General features: G+C 32.2%; 1 protein-coding gene across 1 annotated transcript in view; it reads left to right on the forward strand.

Moving 5' to 3' along the window:
- Positions 1 to 22,976, forward strand: part of LOC123714735 (calcium uniporter protein, mitochondrial) — a 106,903-nt gene that overhangs the window by 50,412 nt on the left and 33,515 nt on the right. The window lies entirely within an intron of this gene.

A 22,976-nucleotide genomic window follows, 5' to 3' on the forward strand; every position in this document is an offset into this window, starting at 1 on the left:
ATGTATATCACTATCGCTTTGGAAATTACAGAGTTTAGTCGCTGTTCTTATAAAGCTATATAAACTTAATTCCGAACTATCCAGTTCAAAATTTTGAAGTTATTGCATTTTGGAGAGATTAAGTCTTCCTGATACTGCTAATAGTTATAAGTTATTTAATATCGTTCGGGACTATCATGATACATGCTTTACAGATACGGATATTGCTATCACTTAAATATTTGAAATATGTATTTGAGCAATACAAATAATTAACAAAATTTCTATTGAGGTAGACCTATTTGTTTGTACACTGGCTGAGTTCACAAGAGTTGCTTGCTATATTGTTAGTTGTAAGATTTAGGTATATAAATTTATATTTTTAATATTTTTTTATGTAGGATAAACGGTGTGGGTATTATTTGGTCGTTCTATCGAATTAGTAGTAACTTTTAAGATAGAATAATGGTTTGGAATAAATAAATAAATGTTTTGGCCTATATTTTCTTCTTTGTTCTAGGTACTTTTCATTAATATTTATTTATTTTAGTGTTTAGTCTTACTTATTTCTCTAGTTATAAGCAATAAATTATTCCTATAGCTTCATTATATTTATTTGTTTACTGTACTATAGGATTCTACTACTTTTACCTAAAATAAATCAATGGCGCTACAACGTTTCATGATCATTTGTCAATCGAATAGGCAAGTAGGTGATCAGCCTCCTGTGCCTGACGCACACCGTCGACTTTTTGGGTCTATGACAAGCCGGTTTCCTCACGATGTTTTCCTTTACCGGTCGAGCAACTGTTAAATGCGCACATAGAAAGAAAATCCATTGGTGCACAGCCGGGGAACGAACCTACGACCTCAGGGATGAGCGTCGCACGCTGAAGCCACTAGGCCAACCCTGCTCCCTACTTCTACCTAGTAGATATTAAATTATTTGGAATTAGTTTATCTTTTATAAATAATATAAAGAAAAGTTTGCTGTATAAAACGTATGTATGTATCAGGGATTTAAAGATTTTTTTTATTTGATTTATTTTTAAATGCTACAGTTGCAATTGAATCCATAGATTACTGTTATTAATGAAATTATAACTACTTTTAAAACATTTTGTTAACTTCAAAGCAAGTAGCTAATGTTATGAATAAGACCATATATATAAACTTGTTAATCTACTGTGGTGTTATAAGCATAGTAAGCGCTTTAATATTGTCGAATAGAAAACGCTTTACCGCTATGAAATAAGGATATCCGAACTATTGAGGAAATACGGTTATTCGGTATTACCAACGAAATTGTAGCTGCTTTTGACAGGCCATAACGAGCGTGGGTCCAGAGATATCAAGATTCTATTTTCAATTTTACTTATATGTTATTCATATTGATTAGATGTGGCTATTAAACAATGCTAGTGAAAAACTTACCACAGTTTGATTTTCGAAAGTTAATCTTATTTATTACGTATAAAGTTCTCGCATAGCATGCAATCTTGGATCAACTCAGTTCTTACGAGACTCTTAACTACATGCTATAGAAGAGTTCTGACCTACTGTGGTTATATCGCCTCACGCGAACCATATAATCTGAACAAGCTGGTTGTATGGTGGAAGGTAAAAGACCTCTGGTCAGATCAACCCGCCGGTATGACGAAGTCGCGTTTCTTACGGGAAGGGGAGCTATAGACCGATTCCACTAGCAGAGCAGCAGATCCCAGATACGCGACCTTCAGTAATAAATTATACGACTGAGAAGAGAAAGTTCTCGTATTGAATTAACGTAATAGCTGATAAAGAATGATTACATCCTTATTGATTCAATAGATATTAGAATATATCTAAAATCTAGAATATATCGAGACCGGGCGATTCCGTTTTCACCGTTTATTTTATTTATACTTTCACGCCTCGTTCCCGAAGGGGTAGGCAGAGACAACAGATCTCCACTAGCTTCGGTCCCGACTGCTGACATACGTCCCGATTCATTCATCATGTATCGTTGGTCAGTTATGGTGACTTTTCGACCCGTTTCTTCTCCAGTCGTACTTGATTATGTAAGACACCTCGACCAGAGTTATTCGTTTTTCATAATTTAGGTTTTGTATTAGGTGGTATTATTAAACAATTTGATCTGTCAATAGAAAATAAATATTAGTTTTTATGAATTTACGTAATACAATGCGTATAGTCATAAATGTAGATGAATGTAAAATATCTAATAATATAATCTAATCACTAAAATTAAAGCTTTATTGAACACATCGCGTGTGAGTATAGCATGTTGGATTAAACGACGAATAAGTGATACATACGGACATTGACTTTACGATTGTTCGTTTGTTTCTATTCATCTGTTTAAATAATAAACTATGCAGTGTATTTATCAGTTGGTCTCGTGTTATAAATTTAAGATTTATTCACCTTAATTCTACATGCTCCTGTTTCACCGTTTTTCTGATAAAGGTTAAACATGATTAATTGTTAATATGTGAGGAGCGCGATGTAATTAAGGTGCGTACCTAAGCGATTTAAAATAGTGACGGAGTTTTTGCTTTAGAACCAATAATGTTTTTTACTGACGTTCATAAGAGTACATTGAGTTTCATAAATAAATGATACTTTATTTTAGTGAACCCTTGAAAAATGTCTACTGGAAAAGTGGAAGCGACTTACCGGCTGGGCTGTTCTGTCAGATACAACTGACGAAATTTAATTGCGCGTTTTCAGGAATTTTTTGAAAGCACAAAGTAGGTCCTGTAAGTAGGTACTCGTCCTTTGCCCTCTCATTAGAACAGAGTTTAGTCTGTTTCAGTAATAAAAAAATTATGATTACTACAAAACAGTTGTTTGTCGAGTCCGCTTTTTACGGTTACGCTTCACGTACACCACTGTATTAATCATAGTATGTTCTAAAGACGTGTCAAAGTCAAAGACAAATCTTTATTGCATTCCTTATGTTCATATTTTACAGGTGATGTATTATGATTTTGTTACAATAAGGACCTTTGTAAGGCACAGCATAAAATAAATCAATGGCGCTACAACCTTTTGGTTTAGGTCTGGGCCTCAGATTTCTCTATCTGTTTCATGATCATTTGTAAATTGAATAGGCAAGTAGTTGATCAGCCTTCTGTGCCTGACGCACGTCGTCGACTATTTGGGTCTATGGCAAGTGGGTTTCCTCACGATGTTTTTCTTCACCGTTCGATCTAATGTTAAATGCGAACAAAGAAAGAAAATCCATTGGTGCACAGTCGGGGAACGAACCTACGACCTCAGGGATGAGCGTCGCACGCTGCAGCCTCTACGCCAACACTGCTCATGAGAGGGCATAGTCAATTCTATTCTTATACCTTTAATCTTATAAGTATATACATTATTTATTTACGTGTTTCAAATAGTCTCCATAAAATGGACGTAATACATCCTAAATACTACTGTAATAGTATATCAAATGATAAACTAGATATAAATGTTGAACAAGAACATAATTTGCATCTGTTCTCCAACTATATAAAGCTCTCTGCAACTTGTGAAGATTCACGGCGCGCCACAGATTCTTGTACTAAGATAACACTTGCCAAGTTTCACTTTAGTTTCTTATATTAATAAGATTGAATGATAAGCTGAGATTTTGAATAAAATTAAAAATACTAATAATACATCTTGCAGCATTACCTAACAAGTTATAATACAAGTACACTATTTCAGTATGTTATACTGTAACGTTAGTATGTAATGTAATAAAGTCTGTCTTGCGTTAATATTATATGAGTTAGTTTAACATAAAATTAATGAATTTAATAACTAAAAACATCTTCTAACAGCAATACGAGCCGAAACATTTTCTTTATTAAGTCATAATCTTCACGCTGAAATTTATTTGTGAAATCTAAATAAGTACTATTAACGTGTCTCGTTTCAATGAAAAATCACAATTAAATTATACCTAGCTTACAATATGTTTGAATAAAGCTTCTTGGTGTAAGTTTATGTTATGTTCACGTGAGAGCTTTTCAGAATCGTGCTCTGTGAGTAGCCAATCGGTTGACAGTATATTTGGTAGTTTTCGCGTTTAAATATAAACCAAAGAATATTTTTGATTCCATATAAAGATTAATAGTTAGATTATGTTATCAGTGTACTTAAAATGGCGGCAATACAAAAAGCCTGGTGCGATAAAATATTTGTTTCGTAAAAAACATATCGAGAAAAAAGCAGAAAACCATTGGAACTAGTGAATTAGGCTTAGTGTACTTTAATATAAAGTGCTAAATAGTGAATGAAAAAAAAATTTAACACAAGAACATGTCTCCCCTTTAATAGAGACTATATGTAGCGTTATTGGACACTTACTTATGATAACAATCCGTTTTAGTAAATTAGGTAAGACTTAAATTACTTATTAGTCTTAAGTTAGGCTTGATCGTAATGTTCCATGATGTCGTAGTGAAGAGACATGTATATAAAAAATATAAAAAAAGAACGTATTGTGGTTCACATTTTAAATCACAATTACACAAGCTTTATAAACTACGAGCTTAATGTTTTAATTTTGTATTTTGTTTTTTTTAACATTTCCCCTTATTTATAAAGAACGAGGTCAGAGATACATTTAAAACGAATATTTCGAATGAAAGTGGAATTTTTCATAAATCTCGAATCGACTTGAAATATTGCAAAAAGTTTTGACGTTATCAACAAGTTGGAAATGATTTCAACTTTGTATTCATAAGCGTGGGTAAAGATTATTCTTGTTTGATCAAATTATAGTACAAATGAATATTTTATTCTTTTACTAGAAAAATAATGTTTTTGAATTCCTTTCTTATTCATTAAATTAGTCTAATGGCAGTCATAATGTTATAATATTTTAAGTAATGATTCATTAGAAATTCGTGTTTTTCACACGATGTTTTCCTTCACCATACGATCGAGTGTCAACTCCGCACATAGAAAGTCCATTGGTGTTCAGCCGGGGTTAATCTACGACCTAAAGATGAGAGTCGCATGCTGAAGACATGAGGCCTACACTGCTCCACACAGGCACTGAATAATATAAACTCATAAGAATAATGTTGTAACGTGTTTACATTAAATACCTATATAGCCCTCGGATCGGTGTTAGCAAGTTGTAAGTACGTGATTTAATGAAGCATTTCTTTAGTTTGAAAGACTAAGTTCGTCTAAGTTTGTTGCTTGTTCTTTAGACTTGTAGTCTAGTCCATTCTTGTAGTCTACTTTAAGACAAAGATAATTATTTTTAATGACTTGTTTTTCTATGAATTTTGTGTGTTGAAACTTTTACGTTTGTTTCATAAACGGTTAATATTGATATTGCTTTATCGTATGTAGCGGATGTAACAGAAGTAAAGTTAATCGAATTATTGAATTTGATGTGAAACAATGGGAAATTATTCTGAAATCTGAAATAATCTTATATGAAAACGTACTCGTCAGTTTGTCTGTAACAGAAGATTTTGAAAAAAAATTGCATGTGAGCTAGTAACTATAAAAATAATTGGTGTAAATTTTAATTAATATTTCATGTATGTTTTAATTAAAACTTTAGATTATAAAAGTTTATAAGACCAGCTAATTATAAATAACTTCAAATTAAACTAGACTCGTAAACATGTTTAGTACCAATTACTGTATAAGATCTTTTAAAATCTTTATATCTTCATTGTACTGTCTCTTTTTAATAAAAGCCGTAATAAAAAGAGACTAATTAAATCTGTGTAATGGCTGATGTGGTTAATTTTTTAAAGGAGTTTATTTATAATATACTAAAATTATAAAAAAAACACACACTTTGGTGCCTGAAGTACCCAACAAAATTTATTTTAATTCCTTATAAACTAAAGAGTTAATAAGTACATACAATAATTTCAAAAAACTAAATGAAAACAAACAACAAATAGTGAAAAGTAAACGTTTGGAGCCACGCCATACTGTATATACCAGGCTGGCCAAAAATACCTTACGAGGGTTGCAATTTTTCAAATTATTATTATATATATAGCGGACTGTCGGAAGTTTAAGGTTGCTTATCGCATTATGTTCGTAAGAAATAATAAGTGTCGTAGGTCGTATAAAATTAAGTGTTTTTTTACGAAGGTAACAAGTCAGTTTCACTGAAGTCACTCTTCTGGAAAGGGCCGTAAGCGTAACGTTGAGTTTTCACTTTTAATTGCTTTTACTTTACATAAATCACGGGGTGGCAACCTGACACCTCATTAACATAATGCGGAAATTCCGCTTTTTTGTTGGACCAAAGTGTTTTGCTTCGATTATTTGTATTGATACTTTATCAGTAAATTTTGAAACGTACTGAAATGGATTCCATGTTCTTATCGCAAGGGATCCGAAGGCAGGGAGGTTGGAAGGCAGTACACGTAGTATAAACTCCGATAGTTTTGTTATAAATAATGGCAGTTTCTGACATCGCAAATGCACTTCATACTAGGTTATTTATCAAGATTTTTTTTCAGATTATTTATTAGTATCCTATACGAATTGTTCAGTTTGATTCTGTTAAGTATTGGCTTTAAAAATAGACATTCATAATTACGACCCGCAAGACGATTCACTAGGCAAAAGGGCATCGCACTGGTCACTGTAACCCATGTCACGTATGCAAACGTCAAGTTTTTGACGTATTAATTATTATTATTAAATCATAATCAGATTGAACTCCAAAACTTATAGTATTAGGAATAAAAAGTTGAAGACACAGAACTAATGACTGTTATGTCATGCGAATGACCTATAACAATTAATATTTTTGCTTAATTAATTTACTATTTATTTCATTACTCTGAAACGCTTCTAAAGCCATGTTTTAAACGGATTACTCTCAATAACATGCATTATTTGCACTAAGGATAGGTAGTAAAGACTAATTTTATATAGAAAACCATATACTTTAAGGATATTTGAGGTTTACGGGACCCGACTTAAGGAGTAAGCAGTAACACGAAAGTACATTGGAGGGTAATCTAAACAATTTGTTGTTAGGTAAATAAAGTCATACAAACCTAATAAAAATTGTATCTTCTTACGACTTAAAAATATCACAGATAAAACTCATAGTCATCCGGCATGGTCTAGAAATATTTATGGAAATGAGCTTCCAACTTGTGATGACATATTTCGTAATCTAGTCCTTATCTTGGCATTATTGTATCAACTGAATGCGTGATCACAATGCCAAATAATTTTATGGCATACGGCTCATGCCCCAGTTTGCTTCGCAATATTAAAAGTTTCCGAATTACAGAGTAAGAAGTTTACCAACGCTGTGCGGAACTTATAACAGCGATACATAACATAAGTCGAGCAAATAAATGGTTATTGCAAAAAAATCCTTTCATCTACGTTTAAGGGTATTCTTACAAATTCAAAATCATTTATTAATTTAATAATAAAGAAAGTTAAGTTAATAAAGAAATACATAATTAATGCTTCAAATTTTTACATTTACTGCCAGTTCTCAAATCAAGGGCGTAGAACGGACGTGAAGAACTGTTGAAGATGTGTGTTTCATGTTTGCAACGAATGTCTATTCGTATTCGTATTCAAATACTGGACTGATTCTAATTTGACACATTATACCTGACAGACTATATTTATTTCAAAACTGTTTAAAAAATAAATATTCAACCGCGAGGCCGTAAGCGTCCGCTAGTTATGAAGGAAAAAAAACATTCATTACAACACATAACAAACATTATATGTCTGTTATGTTTATAATTTTATTTATAGGTACATCCTTATCTATTATTTCGTACTGTTTTGTTAACTAAACAACTACTTAACGCAGAAACCTTTTTAGTGGAAAGAAGTTTTCTTCTTAAAGTTGCTATTGTTTTATATCCAATGAACAAAATTACGATCGCGTCCCTCCATATAATAAACATAAATATATTATCGCGTGATCCTCGAGTTAGGAATTTTACATTCCGAGTTCAGCTTTTGGCAAATACGTAGAGGACACTTAAATTACTTAAATCACGTAACTTAAATTAATTAGACACTAATAAATCTAAAAATGGTATAATCTAAGGAAATCTCTTCTAGGTGAACGATTTTACTACTCACGAGGTTACTGTTAGTTAATTCTATATAAGAAAGTCTTAAAAAAAAATACAGATTATTTTTACATATATTCTATTAGATCAATGAGTTAAAATCCTCAAAAGCGACATGTAGAAAATTTTACGGTATTATTATATATCGTTAGACATCAAACTATTTGACAGACGCTTAATTATGTAGGGCGGATATTATTGAATTAATAAAGTAAATTTTTCTCCGAATTATCAACCAACCTCAATATAAAGCTACCTCAATAAAAGCTTTTAAGCGCTATGGAATTTCGCAAAGGAAAGGACATAAATTACTGTTATTTAGGAGTTACTTTGCCGTAAAATTTAACTCTCGATGAGTACGCCCAGACGCGATGCTGTGCGTCTGCAATGCGTATTGCGGAAACGTCAAAGTTGCTTCCGGAATTGGGTTAACTGATAAGACTATGTTTGACAATTTCGAAATTCGACTTAAAACTATATAAATTAAGATCTGTATTCGTATAACGATGTGTAGTGTTGTTTTTATATTTAAATGTAGTATCGTAGTATAAGAAGATACAACAAGTACAAATTTGGTGTATAAGCAGACTAACTTGAGCGCCTCATGAATTAAAATGTCTATTTCGTTTTATAAAAGTGTCATCTTAGTAATTATAGCGCAATTACAATCAAAAAGTAAAAAAAAAAGTCACTGGCGCTACAACCTATTTAGGTCTGGGCCTCAGATTTTTGTATGTTTCATGACCATTTGTTAATCTAATAGGCAAGTAAGTGATCAGCCTTCTGTGCCTGACTCACGGGCCTTTTTGTGTCTACGGCAAACCGATTTCCTCAAGATGTTTTCCTTCAACGTTCAAGCGAATGTTAAATGCACGAGGTTCCTCAAGGATGAGAGTCGCACGCTGAAGCCACTAGGCCAACAATGTTAATAGAATAAACTTAACAAGATATTACTTAAAAATGAATTATGCATTCCAACTTGCCTCTACAAATTTAGTTCAAACCCCAAGAGCAAAACTCAGTTTAAAATTCTACACTAAAGGCTTTAATTATGACATTTGCATCATTGAAGACTAGCGGAAGTCTACAAAGAAACATGAATATTCTTTAATGAACATAATATACTTCATACCTTGATGAAAGTGACTAAATTAAATTTCAATGCTCGTAAACTGATTAATAACGAAGAAACCCAGAAAATAACGAAGCTGAGATAGAGAAAAAAAAGAATTGATTAATTTAAAAACAAATTTAGTCTCATTTCGACTAAACCTGGTAAAGGAAATTTAGAAAATAAATATCCGCCGTGGAAACGAGAAATGGAAAATATTTATGCACAAATATAACAGAATTTCCTTTGACGATTAGAAGTCAAACGCAGCTATTTACTGATGTTTTTTTATATATATTATTACGGTCGATTTAATGAAACTTCCAATATGTCAATAAACTTTTTTTAATATGTTACTTTCATTTGTCACTCTTTTCCCGAAGAATGCGTTTTAGTCAAATCGCATCTATGTTCAGATTGAGCATTCTGTTCAACGGTCTGTTATGGTCTTGATTTCCATAGTTGCTCCCCTCGCACTTTAAAATCGATTTTCCTTTAATTTTTTTAATATCTTTTCGTTGTATGTCATGTTTGCCTATAACGGCTTGTCACATTATTAGTATTTTGTGGTTCTTTAACCATCAGTGTGCCGAGCGTTGGCAAGCGTTTATCTTTAATTGTTTTATAAAGAAGTGATACCATATCTCACTATTACAGTTTATAAGTAACATAACTGTAAACAGCAGATTAAATTATTGCTCATACCATGGAAAATTTTGTTTATATAATTATTACCCGTACAAAGCTATGGCGGGCTATGTGAGTCGTAAGTTCAGAAAGAAATTACATTTGTTCACAGCCGGGAGTTGAACGGCCAACTTCAGGGTTGAGAAAACAGAAAAGTGCAGCTATTACAACTTTAAATAATACCGTAATATTTACGTTTAAATAGCACTTCAGCTTTACTCGGGCGTAAGATCCTATGAATATTCATTCAATTATTCATAGTCTTGTTAAGGAAAATTGTCTTCCGAGATAATTTCTAATTAGAGTAACGAGTTATTTCTCGTGTGAAATAAAAATATTTCTAGCTGTTTGCATTGTTTAACGAATCTAACAAAGAGTGTAAAGATAAATACGTTTTGTATTAATGATATAAATAATACGAACAGATTTAATTTTAAATTTTATTGGAATGCCATTTTATTGGTTCACCCGCGAACTTCGTTTCTCCCTGATGTGATTTGATTTGCATACCTTTTGAGTACATACCAACGTTTTGCTATGCTACCCCAGAGACTGTTCGGTTTTCCGAAAGAAAAGTTTTTCTGTGAATTCTTGTATATACAAACCTCAGAGATCAAGTCAAGTTTTTAATTAACAAATAAAAATTGAAATTTTAATTACCAAATGAAAATTAAGGATTGTATGTTTTTTTTGTATGCTGTATCATAAAAAAAATAAAACAAAAAATTGTCTGAAAATCGCTTACCATATAGGGAATGTAACAATAACAGATGTCCAATTCGCAGACAGAAATTTCACCAAAAGCCATTTGGTCCAATCCGTATGACCGAGGCGTCAAATTGAATTTGCGAATAAATAAATTGTAATCAAACCGATAATTTTCAGAATATTAACTGAAAAGTCTTGAAAAATCTAAAATTCGCGACGCCGCGTCGTGTTGAGTCGCTTATAAAATTATTAACCTATATTTATATTGACTGATTCTCCTACAATAGAAATATAAATTTTTATATTGCAATAAGATTCAAGGTCAATGTGTATACGGATTACATTTGCGTTTAACTTCTTACGTGCTGATTCTTACAAGCCCCTACTCGCTGTTCGGATCAATTTAAGGCTCTCACAGTCCTCATTTTCCTGAACGTCTTAACAGGTGCTAAGGATTGCCTAACACAGTAGGGATAGGAGAAAAGCTACCAACACGACCTCCAGTAATGAAGAACGTGACTAAAGAAAATAAAAATTTAAAATATATAAAAATGAAAATATTTTTTGAAGAAACGACTTGGATTGTATGCTACGAAAATCGACAATGAATCCGCAAACTTTATTTGCGCAGGTGGAACACGGAATTGAATTGAATTTTGTGACCAGCAATGCAATCAGGAGTAAAATACCGAAAAACTAACTGTCCACAGCAGGCCCCTCATGCTTCTACGAAGAAATATCAGAGTTTTCAACCTAATGTCGAAAAATATAACGGATACTTTAATGAAATATATTTTGTCACGAGACGGAAAAAGGCTATAATAAGGCTATTTTTACTGTAACCTAATTGTGAAATTTATTTTATTTATTAGACGACGTTAACATTTAAAAGTTTTTTTTGAAATGGAATGTTATTTTGTTATTGTTCGTTTTGAAAAACTTTAACTTTAAAATTCAAATACAAGAATTGTGTATTGCAGATTTCGATTAATATAAGAATGTCATCAGCCTTCATGGCTATTACTTGATATTTATTTAGACGATACCTACGGTTGAACGTTTAACTCACGGTATTTTTATTTTAGCATCGCAATTCAGCGAGAACAATCTTTAATGTTGTCCTGTTGGACAATTCGCTGCTTGCTATTCTCATCCGTGAGGTCGTAGCTTCGATCTCCAGCTGTGCACGAAATTTTGTGTTCACTGTTGCACTCGTATGGTGAAGGAAAATATCACCAGCAAACCGGCTTGCCTTAGACACAAAAAGGTGTTGTTATATTATTGTCACTTGTGTAAGGCATATACAACTGACAATAATATAACCTTACCTACATATTAGAAAAAACATATGATTTCAAAACACATACAGAAATCTAAGGCACAGACCTAAAGGGTTGTAGCGCCACTGGTTTTTTTAATTCTTTCACAATACCCATAATTTATACTGACATATTTACAAAGGGAAAGGGACGAAAGGGTGCTATATTATGCTAACTGAAGTCCCATTGTAGTCGCTACAGGCCGAGCTTTAGAGTTACATACATGGCCTCGTACCCAATTACTACAAATGTTATTATACTATGAATAATATACTTCCCTAACCTATACTTTCAAATGGTCTCCCGGGCGTATTTGTATGCGATTTCGATTTCTTTCAGTAGCCAAAGCGCTGATGTTGCAACTGTGGATTGGATATACAAAGTATTTTTTTTGCTTTTCGAAGTTATAGACTAAAAGTATTTCACTAAGCTGACTTTATAGCTGATATAACATTCCTAAATATATTGTTTTATATAGCAGTGTAAGCCTAGTAGAGCATGCTACTCTCATTCATGAAGCCGTAGGTACGAACACTGGCTGTGCACCAATGGACTTTCTATGCGCATTCGTCATGATGACACCGTCATGTCTTAAACGCAAACAGTCGTGTCTCAGATGTAGAAGGCTCACCTACTTGCTAGAACAAATACGTTGAATTAGACACAGAAACCTGAAGCCGCCGAAGACTTCTTAAGCTATTGAAGTCTTTTGAAGTTCCAAGGTTTAGTTTCTGAATGTTTAGTTCATAATTTGTCTCGATATTGGCAGTCTCTCATTCTCTTTTACTTTTGTAAAGTGCTCAAATACGATTTAGGTCTGAGTTGGGATATATGGTCTGTCCTTATCATCTAACGACGATACCCTTTTGCTATCACAATAATGACATGTACTTACCGCTTATTGACGTACGAGCATTGCCTTTTTGTGGCGTTTTTATATTTTTTGATAAGGCGTTATGAACGTATTTTCTTAATACGTTTTGTTTTGTTGCCGTTGTTATTAAAGTAATGTTTAAGAGTTTGGACCTTATCTATTATTGGAAGTGGGCAATGATAAAGACTACTTTAGCACTATGATAGATCGGTTCTTAGTAAATATATGCAAAATGTTAAAAGCAATGTTACATTGCTATACTCTGTAAAAAAAAATATTGAAGGAGGATTATTGGATTAGTTTTGTTTTACATTCTAATATCATAGAATACTTTTGACTTTCTCTTTTTTTCTTTAAGACAGAAAAAAAATTACTTCCATAAACTATGTTTGTAATGCGTGTTGAGGTACTCTAGAATCACATTTGTATTGATTACTGATTTACTGGCTACAGCATAATAATGTGAAATTTTTGCTTATATAAAGATACTGAGAGACCCCATGACTGTATGTATGTATATAGTTAAAAATTATATGTATATTATTATATTTATATATATTTATCACTGCATTTAACCGTTTTTTAACCCCAATTGAGGAGCTTTTTTCAACATAAATAAACAACTGCTCGAAGAGCGTCTTAACTATAAACCAAAAAAGAACATTTAATTAAAATTCTTATAGGTTTATGTTTGTCATGCTCAATGTTGCCAAATAACGCTTATAAGTTAGCAACATGCTCCGGGGAAATCATGCCTCCTTCGCAACCTATTTGCCTGCCATAACAATAAACAAATTTTAATTCAAAATATCTTTTCTAATTAGGTAGGCTTCATGTGATTTCATACTACAAATAAATATGCACCTATCTTTAGTAAACACTTGTGTGTAAATAATAACTTTCGATTTCTCCAGGATCTTATCAACAGTTATGATGATCATAGAAATCACGGACGAAACAGTATTCAAGTTTGGGTAAAAATTAATTTAGAATCTCTCTTTGAAGTTAGCTCGATCTTATCATTAAAAAAATCAAACGCACGCAATACTGTTCGAGCGAGTTTGCTTATCTTGCCGAAGCCGCGCACAAATTATTTGAAGAAGTCTATTAAGTATGAGGGTGTGCAATTGTTTCGTAATCGATTACAGTCTAAAATTCGTAATATTAGCGTGTTAAAAATACATATTAGAATGAGCCTAGTAGTCTCATATTGGGACAGGGACGGTATATACATATTAAGTTTTTACATCTAAATAAAATACATTTTATGCAATGAGAAATAAAGTTCTTTAAACATGATGTTAGTAGTAGTAAGTTTTGTATGTATTGTAAATTTACTCAAAGAGAAGGCATTTATATTTTCAAGTTGTCTAAACTGACAATGTTAGTTGCGTTAAGTTGGTAACAATTTTTCTCTGTTGTTTGATGTGTACTGTGTAAAAGTTCGCTTGAATTACGTTCGTGCATAAGGGGTTTGTTTTAACTCAAATTATTTGGAGATAATATAAACATATACTGTAAAATCACGTGGTCATGTATTTGTGGCTGATCCTTGTAAATATCTGATGAAGTATTCACCTATTTAATATAAACTCATGTTCTTCATTTGATTGAAATATTTCTAGTTGTGGAAAGAGGGTTGGTTAGGTAACTTTTCAACAGATAAGGAAAAATAATTTAAACGATAAAGTTAGTATGGTAGTTAATTAAATTATATATACAAATGTTATCGTTCTAGTGTAACGATAGATTTTTGTATAGAAAAGTTCCTCTATTGCACTGAACGGATGCAGAACATCGAATTGTTGTGAAATGTGTGATGTGTGACAATTTGAAGTGTTCAAAATGTCAATACCTGAATGTTGAATACATGACGAAACTGTCGTGAACTTCGTGCTAAAGATGCTATTGTATCAATATGTACATTTACGGAATATACATCCAATGTTATATGCCTAGTATTCAGACTTAAGTGCTATCTTAAAGTTTAATAGAAAGCAATTGACTATGTTAAGGCATGAATAACGTACAACTGCCTTATTATATGGATACACGATGCAACATGGAAACTTTTCCATTTGTGTGACTTTCAAGCTATCGAATTACTTTTTCAAGCCGCGAGACGAGTACCTAAGCTGCGGGTGCAAGGGTATTTTTATTTGTAAGACAAAAGTACACCAAGTAAAGTATGATTTTCATATATTATGGCAAATATGTTTTTAAATGTAGGCAAGCAGGTAAGAGGCTAACCTGAGTGATATCGCTCGTGGAGACTCACATTACCAGAAAGCTCGGAAGTGCATTGTCGGCTCTTTTAAGAATTAGTACAGATTTCATATAAATAATGTATTGTAATAAATAAATAAGTTTCATGATTTTAACTCCTAAACAACTGTTATCGGCTTCACTCCTTTAACCGTCCATAATTGATATCTTTGTGTTAAAATACATATAGATATCTATATATTAATGAAGGCTAATACAGTTCCTAACATAAATATTGTTCGTACGTTAAAAATTACAGGAGTTTACATAATTCAATTGACTAAATTAACACGAACTGACGCAGTTGTCATGACGAATTACAAGTTGGTATAGTTTCCTTGTTTACGATTGTCACGATTTTAACGCTAATAAGCGAAAATTTTAACGGAAAAGTTCTTTAGCTGATATTTTTATAGCTAATACAAAGCGTTGGAGAGCAGAATGGCATTATGATTGTCTACAATAATAGGTAGTTTGCGGTTGCGGCCTTTTAAACAGTTGAAATTTGAGTGCCTTCAGTGATAGCAGTAGCTTGTTTCATAATATCTAATTAGTTTCTATTTCTTTAAGCACAATTTCGCATTTGGATTTTTTTTGCAAAATGGTGTTTCGGAATTTATACTTCAATAGTTCGAAGCCAATACGTTTGAATAACGTACTAAATAAATCCTTAAAACTAAACAATATTATGAATCAAAGTTCGCTGTTTTCGAGTTCATAGCTGAGTGCTAATGCTTTCCTAATTGATTGAACTCATGTGACGACGTCCTTGACACTAATGTGTCCACTCACTCGTGATAGATATGAGATTATCATAACGCCTTATACAGTATGTTTGCCTGGTACTTTTTTATTAAGTGCTCTGTGTTTTTTAATGTAAATAATATTCAAAAAGAAATTAATATATACGATATAGTCGAGTGACCGGCAATATATATATATATATTATGTATTTTGTTATGAAAATATATTTTATCGAAACATTAATTAAATATGTCGCAGAAATGGACCAAGATTTCTTCGTAAATACTGGGCCAGCATCGTCTATGAGAAAGAGAAAAACTAACAAAATGATACCGGATGGAATTCAACAGCACCTCGGGACTTCTCTGTTAATACCGGAAATAGAAAAAAATACTGATGCGAACAAAGGCTTTACTCCGACTTAATAGTATCTGCAGTCAACGAAGATTCCTTGTATTCGTTATCTCGTTAAGGACGTAAACGTGTCACTTATACGATACATACGTGACTCTCGACTTCGGATAATTCTTTTTCCTTTTGTACGTGAGGCGGAGATTAAAGGCTTAATGTTTTTCTTTGGCCTCCAATTAAACCGTAGGCACAGTATCGCAAGCTTCGTCCTAAGCCTTCTTATCAATAAGACGCTGGCTGTACTTATTTATATCATTGCTACTTATTATATAAAGTATTTGATTTGATAATGACAGTTAAACAATATTATGTTGTACACATTGATTTTGCTGTTAGATCAACACACGCGCTCGTATGGTGAAGGCCAACATTGGCGATGTCTCAAATCCAAAAATCAATGACATGTGAGACACTCAAAGTTTATCTACTTCTCTACAAAAAGAAAATTTAAAGAAACGGATGCAACATACAACAGTACTACGTTGACTATAACTCACGCATTGTATAAAAACCTTCCATTATCACAGTAGGCTTTTATAACAAAAGCTTTTCCTATCACATAACACTCATTCATAAATGTCTCTTAAGTTCTCGTGAAAGGACTTTCTTTTCGGTTATATTTAGTCCTATTTCCTTTGAGACTAACAATGATTTAGATTGCATTCACATAAAAAAAGTAAAACCTTTTTTTTTCATAAGTAGCAGTACAGTAATCCCCCATATAACGCGGTATTTCCCTCCTATAACGCTGAAATTTCTCAAGTTATATTTTAGTATGAAATTTATAATGATTTGTCAAGTCCATAATTAGTGTAGTGTATTTTTGCACCTGGTTTAGAATTAAACTAAACAACTATATATACTATATATATATTTCCTACAACGCGATTTCCTATAACGCGGTTCGGAATACTGTATTCTTTTAATTGTTGAGAAATATTTATTTTGGCTATGACATATATCGTAGTCGTCATAATATGTTTTAGTTTAAAGATATTTATACCAACAACCGATGATTCGAACCTAATACTACTGAATATTGTAACAACGTAGTATTGTGGAAATTTAATTTATTTCAGATAATTATATCATAATGGTACATCCATTACATTGTTATGGAATTAACTATTAAGTTAGTTTGTTATGGGAACCCAGACGCCCAGGTATTTTTTGCCTAAAAGGGTTAGCAAATATTACACAATAACGTATTGTTATAATGAATAAACAAATTTTTATTTACTTTTACATTTAGAAGGAATAATTTTGTTGTAATCTTTGTAAAAAAAAGTTTCAGTGTAATGTATATAGTTTATTCACAGATAAATTTTCTAGTTAAGTTGAATAGCGAGACTTCTTGTGTGCCGACAGATTACATTTTTCATAAAGTGTTTCCCAGACGTCTAGACTCAACATTAAGAAGGTCAGGGAAATCTTCTGTTGTGCAAGTTCATTCATAAATCAAGCAATGTAATATTATTAAAAAAATTTTGCACAGAATCGAAGAAAAGAGAAAATGTTTTTAAAATAATATACGTGTTCCAAATTCAAAATAATTTAGAAATGCTGAAAAAAGGAAAAGTTTTTATGTAACAGTATTTATGGCCAGACTAGTTACATTGCGAATGTTTAGAAAGAACACCGGAAATATTTCTTGCGTATGTGTGTGTTAATATTAATTTAATATATATATATATTTGGCTTAGTATTTCTGTCTTATTTACGAACTATAACTTCCTTTTGAAAACGAGCTATGGAATCGTTTCTCAGCGGCGGTCTGGCGGTCAAACGTCTTTGAATACTTTGGTAGCATTTGTAAATCACCTAATCGTGGCTTTGTTTGCCATTATAACAAAAACTGTATGAACATACATACTAACTAAGACCCTAACAAAAAATAAGTAATTCGCTTTATTGTTATAAAGACTGGAAATGAGCTGTAGTAATATTATAGTGATTTGTATTTTTCTTTTGCAATAAACTTAAAAACTACTGGGCAGATGTCAATAAACCTTTCACCATTACAATGCTATATTATTCAAGCTCATATAAATAAATAAATATAGCCTATATTTATATTTTATTTACTTATTTAATTACTAGTAATCTTACAGCAAACAAACAACAACAAAACCCATAGTCAATACAGAAAGCCAAAACAGATTACATAGATTAACAATATATATGTAACTATTATATAGAAATATATATATATATATATATATATAAATGTATTCAAAAGTATGAATTCTTATAAAAATGTAACGTCAAGTGAGCATGAAGTGTTTTAGCTACGTATGTGTCTCAGTAGAAAAATGGTGCGGTGAAACGCTAGCGGTCACGGTCGGGTGACCACGTTCGCTGGGCGTTGTAATCACTGGAAAATTTGATTGTGGAGCGATATGTGATTTATAGATTTAATCAGAATTAGCGTGATTTAGGTGATAATTACAATGATTGAAGTTTGGAAAAGTGTTGGTAAGGAACAGTTACAGCTTACAGTTACAAAATTCGAGTGTACTCCACTCTCAAAGGCCGGCAACGCACCCACTAAAAATAGGTGTCTATGGGCTGGGATGACTGCCCTTTTTATTTGCCCCCCTATTATATATAAAAAAACTGTTAAATGGTAGTAACTTAATGTCTTATAACCCCTAGATGGGGCAGAGGGCGTCCACAGTGAGTTTCCATTGCGATCGTGAGCCTGTGTTTCACCTCGCTCCAAGTCTTTCCGGCTCTCTTTGCCTCATCGGCGCCAGGTTTGTTTGGGACGGCCACGCTTCCGCTTTCCTAGCGGATTCCAATCAAGCGCATGCATGTGATCCATCCTATCCAATACCATTTGCGTCGCTTGATCTGCTGGCTGATTTTCAGGCCAGTAGATGTCCAGAATACGGCGAAGACAGCAGTTAACGTACCAAGTCTTAAATTGTTGTGCTTGGCTTAAATTTCAGAGAAATAAATAAATATGTAGATATTTGTGTCCTCTTTTGTATTTGATTATGATTTGTGGCCTAAATTCATATTGATATTGATTCTATATGATATGTTACGTTAATATTAATTTTATTATTAGCCTCTAATATATATTATTAACAATATAACTAACCTAACCTGACTTCCTATTTTGTAAGATTAATTTCTATTATATACAGATAATTTCTTACAAATAAGACTAAGAACAGATGTGAGCGTAGGAGCGGAGTGTATGTATCTGGCAAATTTTCTTTGATAACGGCCAGTATTGTCCAGTTAAACCACGCTCTAGTTACTGAGAGATGCACAGCACTTAACCGTGTGCAATACATATTTATATTTACACCGACAAGACAAAATGTACTCAAAAATTACTTACATAAGGTTTAAAATTAATCGGCTACAGTAATGATATTTGAATTTTAACAATACGTTTAAAAATTGAATAAAGTTTTTCTTAAGTAAAGATTGTCTAATCGTTTTCTATTTGTGATTGATATCTGAGTCCTAAAAATAACTATTAGAACATTCTTCGTACCCATATATGGCAGATTTGACATAAAACTAAAATAAGTCAATGGAACTAAAACCTTTTTAGGTTTGGGCCTTAGATTTCTGTATCAGTTTTATGATCGTTTGTTAATCTAACAGGCAATCCTGTGCCTGACGCACGACTTTTTGGATAGGAGGCAAGCTGGTTTTCTCTCGATGATTTCCTTTAGCGTTCGACCGCTTAGATAGAAAGTACATTGGTGCTCAACCGGGGATCGAACCTACGACTTCAGGGATGAGATTTGCACGCTGACGCCACTAGGCCAACACATCGCTTAATAAAGTCTTAACAACAAAAAAAACCCAAAGCACGGTTTAGTTTTAATAGAAACTGACTTTTTAAATTAAAATTTTCCCCAAGATTCTTAAAAGCATAATACAGGATTTAGTATGCAAAACATGTACAGAAAAAACTTCCTGAAATGATATTTTCATGGAAGGCGTGTCTCGGGTTACGATGTACGCTGTGTCGAGATTAAGCTCAAAATGTTTTGAATTAAAATCGTTCATACAGTGTTAGTAACTATCAATAATTATATATCGCATTTAAATATAATACGCCAAATAGTTTTCACTCTGTACAGTATATTAACAAAACGCCATTATTCCACGCATAGCTTATATTTTCTGAGTGAGTTTCTTTAATCAGTTGTCAAACAATATGCATGATTAACTAATAAATGATATTAGAAACTTTACATACAATTAATTATATTAGAACATAAAATATACATAATAAATGGGGCATACATATAGGCAAAACCACAATATTAAAACTAAAAATAAATAAAAACGAATATACATCGTATAATATTCTAATAATAAATGGAAAAAAACACTTTCATTTGTCCAGTAAAAGTATAAAGTTGTATTATTTTAATTAGGCATTTTGTGCGCATCCGGCGGAGAGTGATTTTTTAATACTGTGTATGGCGTCACAACCTTTTAAGATCTGTACCGTGATCATTTGTTTTTTCTTATAGGCAAGAAGGTGATCAATTTGCATTTTATGTACGTATAGTAATTATTATACACAAGCTCGTATGAACAACAAAGTCTTATTATCAATTGAATACCATTCTAACTTGTGGTTTATTCGATTGCCAATTAATAAAAATTGTTTACTGTATTGAACAACTTGTGTTTTAACATACACGTGTAAGTAACGTTATTGCTCCAACATACATATACAGAAAGTCGTGTTGGTTTACAACACTCTTTATAACTCAAGAACGGCTCATCCTGTTTCTGTGGTTGATATAACAAAACGCAACTGAGAGCTAAACGTAATGTTATCTATGGTTACAATTTAACAATTACAAGTTTTTGAATTTGATGACTTAAAGTGTTTATTTGCCGAAGTTATCATTAACAGTGCCATGACCAAGGCGATTGAATGTTTCTCGACAAAGCCGTAATGCAACTAGGACTCGAAACGTGGCGAATGAAAGGACTGAAGAACAAGAAATTGCATGTGAAGAGTGCCGCGTTAGTATGACTCGACTTCTTGCTTCTCAATCACAAGAACAAAGCGAGGCAGTCCGAAACGGCTCAGTTGGCAATGCGAAAATCGTTTTTACTTATTGTCGTAATAAAAAATAAACTCAATACAATACATAATATGTTCATTTATTACTTCTAAGGCGGAACAAACTTGCTCTATAAACACTGTAGTTAAATATCCGGTGCGTGGTTACAAAGTTATTCATACAAGCGACAGTATACGTTGAAAAATGCTATTTTGACGATGTCACCCGAAATACGTTTTGTATAATACTTTCGAAAACTTCCAAGGAATACAATAATTGCAGTTGGTAACTGCTGTAACAGGGTTTATGATAAAACTTGTGTTATTAAAACGCGTCATTTCACAAGAAATTGCTCAGTGGTAAAGCATAAATATGAATATTTATTTCATTTTAGGATATTTTATTATTATTATTCGGTATAGAAACTCTTAGTGTTGAACCCTGTCAGCGTAATCTTTAGATTTTTCTCGATTCAGGGCAAATCAGTATTTTTTTCGGATATGCCCAAATGAATGCCGTAAAAATGCGATGAATGTAGGATACATTATGTAGGATACATAGAGATTATGGAACTTGTGACTTCAGATGATATTTGTAACTATAGCTGCTACCGTTAATAGTAATAATAATGAACACATTTTATTATAAACTTTTAAAGGACAGTAAAAACTTTTAATCGTATGTAGAAGTACACTGCGTGCGAGCTGAGAAAGTTTTTCTGACAATTGACAGTTCCAAATATAAAGTGTTATTGATAGTACACTGTATAATTATCTTTAAAAGCGTGAAGTAAAATAATTTTTATAGAATCAAAAAATCGGTCCCAAATAAGGCGTCTGTCTAATAATTCTTGGATTTTAGTTTTGTTTCACTAAATACATTGACATTATTTACATGGATTGACTAGTACAGAAATACATGGGAACAATGTTTTTCTTAAAAGGTCGGCTACGCATTCGCGAGGCCTATAGGTTTGAGACTGCATAGGCGGCGGTATCACTTTAACATCAGGTGGGTCTCCTACCCGTTTGCCACCTATAAAAACATAATAAAAATAATAATATATATCAGATTTTTATTTTTGAATAAAGGGTTCATAACTCTATTTTGATATGTTATTAACTATTTTGTTATCGGCTAGACTGCACGAAGTGTTTTTCAAAAGACTAGAAAATAGCGTTTTGCAAAACAATGACCATCTAAATTTTTAAAGTTGAACTTCCCTGTCCGTTTAAATCTCGTCCAATTTATTTTCGAACACATCGAAAAACATTTTGAAGAGTTTTTTATTTGAATGCTTCCCGTGGGTATAGCAAATCCTTTTTGTAATGGATTTAGGGGTTGTTTTATATGGTTGATGTTAATAAACGAAACACTTATTTTTAAAGTTTCTTACGCGTATAAAATGGAATTCACTTATTTAATTTATATATTTTAATTGCAATTTAAAATTATAGAATTGCCCGGACATTTTGCCTGCTTACATTATTTATTGCATTACATTATATATTTGTAATATCGAGTTATTCACGAAGAAAAATGTAAATTAATGTGTTTTTTTCTTAATAATGGTTTTCATATTTATCACGTGGTTCCTATTGCAAAATTACAAAATTCAAAATTATTTATTCATTTAGGTAAATCAATATACACTTATGAATGTCTATAAATATTAAACATATTAAATGCTTCTAATTTTACATTTACTGCCAGTTCTCAAATCAA

The sequence above is a fragment of the Pieris brassicae genome, chromosome 9 (assembly GCF_905147105.1).
Source record: "Pieris brassicae chromosome 9, ilPieBrab1.1, whole genome shotgun sequence".
In the NCBI taxonomy this organism is placed as follows: Eukaryota; Metazoa; Arthropoda; class Insecta; order Lepidoptera; family Pieridae; genus Pieris; species Pieris brassicae.